The 6000-nt window shown below is 37.3% G+C and overlaps 1 protein-coding gene across 1 annotated transcript in view; it reads right to left on the reverse strand.

Moving 5' to 3' along the window:
• ARL14EPL (ADP ribosylation factor like GTPase 14 effector protein like) overlaps positions 1 to 5463 on the reverse strand; it is a 28341-nt gene extending 22878 nt beyond the window's left edge. The window contains exon 1 of the mRNA XM_023194238.2: positions 5358 to 5463. The gene's annotated coding sequence lies outside the window, so the exon portion shown is untranslated. The remainder of the gene's footprint in view (positions 1 to 5357) is intronic.
• Positions 5464 to 6000: the final 537 nt, after the last annotated feature.

Consider the following 6000-nt stretch of genomic DNA (forward strand, 5'->3'; position numbering starts at 1 on the left):
TTCTCATTCAAAAAAGCCGATTTGGTTTCTGAGTTCCTGACCAACTATAGAGAATTCTAGGAAATAGATTCTCAAGATAAGATTCTGAGCTTAGGCTTGATCATGACTTTGGGCTTGAACACAGTGCGGACTCCTAGTACTCCCACGATTAATCAGCAATCACCTGTGGTTGATTACAAATGAAATACCTACTCAAGCAAGTGCCTTCTGGGACCAAGTGGCTGCTTTGTTTAACCACTATGAAGATCATATGGTGAGATAGCTATTTCTGTGTGCACTGGAGTGCCTATGAGATGAAAATGACCAACTTGAGACATGGTCAGAGAACCAGAAAACTTCTAAGGCAGCTGAAAAGAGTCTCTTAGGTTTTGTAGTTGCTCTGTGGGATACATCATTACAATGTAAGTTGAATTCACAGCCTTGACAAGGCTCAAGTGTGAGCATTAGAAGATTGGTTGGGAAGGAGAGAGATCCTGAGATTTGGAATAAGAACATCTGGGTGAAATCAAGCAAAACAGAAAATCTTATACTCCTTCATCCAAACTTCTACATCCTAGTAACTTTAACCTCTGCCCATTATTCCCCAGTTTTGAGGCTGAGAACTACTTCCTGAGCTATAACTTGGGGTTCTTCTTTTGTTTTTTTCACTTCTCTAATACTTGTTTAACAAATCCTTAACATTAAAATCTCTTTGCTAAAACAAGCAAACAAAATTGATCTGGCTTCTGTTTTTCTAACTGAAGCCTACTGGACACACTGTCCTACAGGGTTATTTTGAGGCTGAGACAAGGCACATATAGCACATAGCTCAGTATGGTGTATTACCCACAGAAGACACTCAGCAGGTAGTAGAATTTCCCTGCTGACCACATCTTCTCCCTACTTCGTTGTGCTACTTCTAGTCGAGCAGGTCAAAACTTCTCTCTGAACTTATTTATAAAAAGAGGTAACATTTCTCTAAAAATGGGGGTATGTGCTGGGGGAAATGAAGGAAAACATCAACCTTGTGAAGAAATGAATAATAATTCATTTCTAGAGCTACTACTAGTACTTTCACCCTGCCTCCCTCTGACAGGAGTTCATAAACACTGAGGCTACCCTCTAGTGCTAGGTGATCAGAAAGGTCTCCTGCTCACTATTGACAAGTCAAAGGAACACTTTCTGGAAGAAACCAGAGCTATTCTCTGTTATGGAGAATTATCAGGACAATCTCCTAAATGAACCCTGAGAGCCCTGGCATCACTAAGGATTGTCCCTACCCATAGGAAATGATGGGACTAACCACCTGTGTTGATCTCAAGTAAGACATGCAAACACTAAAGAACTATTCTCAAAGACAAGGTGATCATTTCACAGAGGATAGAAAACCCCAAACTCTTGCAAACTCCATACTTAGAGCTCCTTTAATCCTCTGATGTGTATCTATGAATTCTGAGAGTATAGGACTCATCACGTCATCAAAATCGTCCACCTTCAGTAGACGCCTGAGAGCGGAGAAGGTGACAGCCTCATCTCATTGCTTGGTATTGTTTGTGAAAGAAAGCAAAGACAGTGAGGAAGCCTTTATATCCTGCTATTTCTTTTCCATGGCAATCAAAATAATTAAAGTGCAGTTCAGCCAAGGACAGGCAAGTGTTCACATACACACTATTCCCACAAACATAACCTCTATTATAAATACACACACAGCCTTTTTTTCACAAAATAAACTTTTTAGCAAGCAAAATAAGTCATAATATACTTTTTTTTTTGAAAGAAAGCAACTTATTTAATGAATACTTTTTAAAAATATGTCACTGTGCATAAAAGTGTTTAGAGATACATTCAAGGCCCATGTCACTGTATGACACTTCTTCATTATCACTTCAATAGCAGTGAATCCAGGGGGTGGGAGCACAGATTCTTGCTATGTATTTCTTCCATGTGTAACACTTCATACAAAAAAGAATGACTTTAGTCCTTTAAGCCCCACCCCAATATTTTAGAAAATATTATATTCTTGCCTTAAAACAGTGCTTTTGTGTATCTCAAACGTTTGATGCACTGTTTGCAGCAGTAATATTGAATGAGCATTTTATATTATGTATTTCATCATTAGGAATGGCGAAATACATAATATACTTTTAAGAATATAGCTTGGGTAGAAAGAGTTTCTATTAAAAAGCCTGCAACTTATTATTTTGAAAATCCTGATCCAAGGATCTACATTTTAAAAATAGAGTAGATAATATCTACCTGTGTTTTCCATTCTGTGCCTCTAAATTCCATTTAGAATTTTGAAGTCATGTTGTAGCACCCAAATCAAGATAATTTTATTCATCTAGTTAGATTTTCTTCAATGAAAAAATTACAGGTGATCTTAATTTATGATGAAGTTATGTCCCCATAAGCCTATAGTAAGTTGAAAATGCAGTTAATGCATCAAACATCATAGTTTAGCATAGTCTACCTCAAATGCTCTGAGAACACTTACATTAGCCTCCAGTTGGGCAACATCATTTAACACAAAGCCTATTTTATAATAAAATGTTGAATATCTCATGTAATTCATGGAAAACTACACTGAAAGGGAAAAAAAAAAAAACAGAATAGCTCTGTGGGTAGTCAAAGTATGATTACTATTGAATTTGTATCACTTTTGCACCATTGTAAAGTAAAAAAACAGTAACTCAAACCACGGTAAGTCGGGATTGTCTTAGTGAAAGGAGGTGGTAATCTGCACCTAGCAGAGAGTTGTTATTTCACTTCTACTAGATGGTAACAATTAAGAATACTTAGCTACGGGCCAGGCGTGGGGACTCACACCTGTAATCCCAGCACTTTGGCAGGCCAAGGCCGTTGGATCACTTGAGCCCAGGAGCTTGAGACCAGCCTGGGCAACATGGTGAAATCCCGTCTCAACTAAAAATACAAAAAATTGCCCGGGCATGGTGGTGCATGCCTGTAGTCTCAGCTACTCCGGAGGCTGAGGTAGGAGAATCACCTGAGCCTAGGAAGTCGAGGCTGCGGTGAGCGGAGATGGCAGCACTGCACTCCGGCCTGGGTGACAGAGTGACACCCTGTTTCAAAAAACAAAAACAAAAACCACCACAACAAAAAACCCGGAATACATAGCTATGGATCAGGAATCACATGCTACCTTCCAAGGTCCCCAGTGGATGCCTAAAACTGTGGATGTTATCGTACTCTATATACACGAATGTTTTTCCTGTACATATGTATATGTATAGAGTTATGTATACTCTATATACACGACTGTTTTTCCTGTACATATGTACTTAGGACAAAGTTAATTTATAAATTAGGCATAGGAAGAAATGAACAACAGTAACTAACAATAAACTAGAGCAATTATAACAATATATTGTAATTAAAAATATGCAAATATATCTTTCTCTTTCAAAATATCTTATTGTACTGTACTCACCCTTCTTGTGATGATGTAAAATGGTAAAATGGCTACGTGATGGGAAGTGAGGGCAGTAACACAGGTATTGTGACACAGGTGGAAAATTCCAGAAATAAACAACTCTTAAGTTTCAAATTGTGCACTGTTCTTAGTGGTGTGATGAAATCTCTTGCCCTCCTGCTTCGGCCCACTGGATGGCAATGAGTCACCATGTAGTCACCTTGGTGATTAGAGCAACTGTTGCAGTATTGCAGTGCTTGTGTTCAAGTGACCCTTATTGTACTTAATAGTGGCCCCAAAACACAGGGTAGTGATGTAATATTTTTGAACTATAGTTGACCCTGAGTAACTGAAACTGTGGAAAATGAAACTGCAGCTAAGGGAAGACTACTTTACTATACTTCTAGATGTGTACTGTTCATCACTGATTATATAAAATGGTAAAATATTATTAGCTATTACTGTAATATGGACTAAGTCAAGTTGTTGGCATAATATTCAAGTTACATGATTCACTCATGTATATGTAAAGGTCTTCCCAAAAGTCTTAGTGAAATTGTAAGATTGAATACTTTTGGAAGTATAAAGGCTACAAATTTTTATATAAAGGTTTCAAACAAACTTTATTTAAAAGTGTAATGACTTACATTTATTTTACATTTATATAGCTTTGTTGATTTTGAGTAATACATTTAAAAGTTTTAAGTTTTTAGTCCCTCTGGTTGAAGACAGGAAATGTTGACTGAAACAAGAAATTAAGTCTTTTTGGACAACTTGCATTTCCAACTTGGGCATAATTATTAAAATACTTAGTAGATAACTTCAGGATTGTGGCTGTGGCCATTATCAAATTTTAAAGAAAAAAGTGACTTGAAATGAAAGAGCATTGCAGTTCCAGTAACAAATAACTCTTTTATTTAAGTTTAGTTTATTCAGAAACTTATAGAAAACCTGGAGTTATTATAAAAATATTTTTTTCCTGAATCAACAGGTTATTGCTTCACTCCTTGATGTGTATTTCTCACAGCCAAAATATTTTCTACATAAATACAACAAACCATCAAAGTTGAGAAATTAACAATGATAGCATCTGATCTTCAGACTCCACCCAAGTTTTGCCAATTGTCCTTGTAACATTAGTCTTTTATGGCAAAAGGAACCAGTTCAGGACCACACACTACATTCAGTTGTCATGTCTCTAAGCTCCACCAGTCTAGAACGGATCCTCTGTCTTTCCTTGACTTTCATGACCTTGAGACTTTTGGATATTATTTTTGTGGCCTGTCCCTCAATTTGTTTTTTCTTCATTATTAGATTCATGTTTGCAGCTTTGTTAGAAGTATAACAAGAATAATGATGTAGTTTTGTCATTTCATCTTATTAAATAGAATAAAATTTCTATTTATCCCACTGTGATGGAATATCACTGGAACTGATCACGTGATTGAGGTGACATCTGCCAGGCTTTTCCCATTGTAAATTACTCATTTTGCCTTCATTATTTAACTGCACTTTGTGGGAAAGAACTTTGAAATTATGTAAATACCCTTCCTCATCAAAATTTTAATTGTTATTTAGCTCATGATTTCTCATTTTGTTCCCTTACTGCCTTTATTATTATGATTCTTAAACTTTCCTAGATTTGGCCAGTGGGGTTTCCTTCAAGCTGGCTTTTGGGCCCATTTGGTATGTCCCCATTATTTTTTTTAGTACTTCCTTGCTTTTTGCTTCAAAAGATGTTCCACTTTTAATTGTCCCTTTCCTTTCCTGTCCTGGCCCTGAAATCAGCCATTTCTTCAAGGAACTTTGGCTCTTTTAGTGGAGAATGGCATCTAGAAGTCAAGATATGGGCAATAGCTGTGCTCATTATTAGGGTTGTCTTAGTTCGAACTGCCATAACAATACACCATAGACTGGGTGGCTTAAGCAATAGACATTTCTTTCTCACGGTTCTGGAGACTGGAAGGTCCAATATCAAGGTGCCGGCAGCTTCGGTTCCTGGCGAGAGTGCTCCTCTTGGCCTGTAGACAGCCACGTCCTCTCTCTGTGTTCACTTGCCGTTTTTGGTGCACACACACAGAGGGAGAGAGAATGCTCTGGTGTCCCTTCCTCTTCTTGTAAGAGCACTTATCACATCATGTGGGCTCCAAACTTAAGACCTCATCTAAACCGAATTACCTCCCAAAGTCCTCACCTCTGAATACCATTACCTTGGGGGTTAGAGCTTCAACATATGAATTGTTGGGGGATACATTCAGTCCATAACTAGGTGTTGCTGCTGCTACTCTCTCTCAGGAGGGAAGCTAGAGTCTAAATCCATTAGGGTGGTGCAAAAGTTACTGCAGGTTTTGCCATTCCTTTTACTCTTTCTCTATCTCTATATAAATAGAGAGAGATAGAGATGATGTAGATATAGATATATTAGGTTGGTGCAAAAGTAATTGTGGTTTTTGCCACTGAAAGTAATGGCAAAAACTATATCTATATCTATGTGTATTCAGATAAAGAGCAAAATATATCTACACATATTACGGCTGTTCGTTACATACTTTACAAATACTTATAAATCTATCTATATATTGAAAACCATG

This window comes from Piliocolobus tephrosceles, chromosome 4, assembly GCF_002776525.5.
Source record: "Piliocolobus tephrosceles isolate RC106 chromosome 4, ASM277652v3, whole genome shotgun sequence".
Lineage (NCBI taxonomy): Eukaryota > Metazoa > Chordata > Mammalia > Primates > Cercopithecidae > Piliocolobus > Piliocolobus tephrosceles.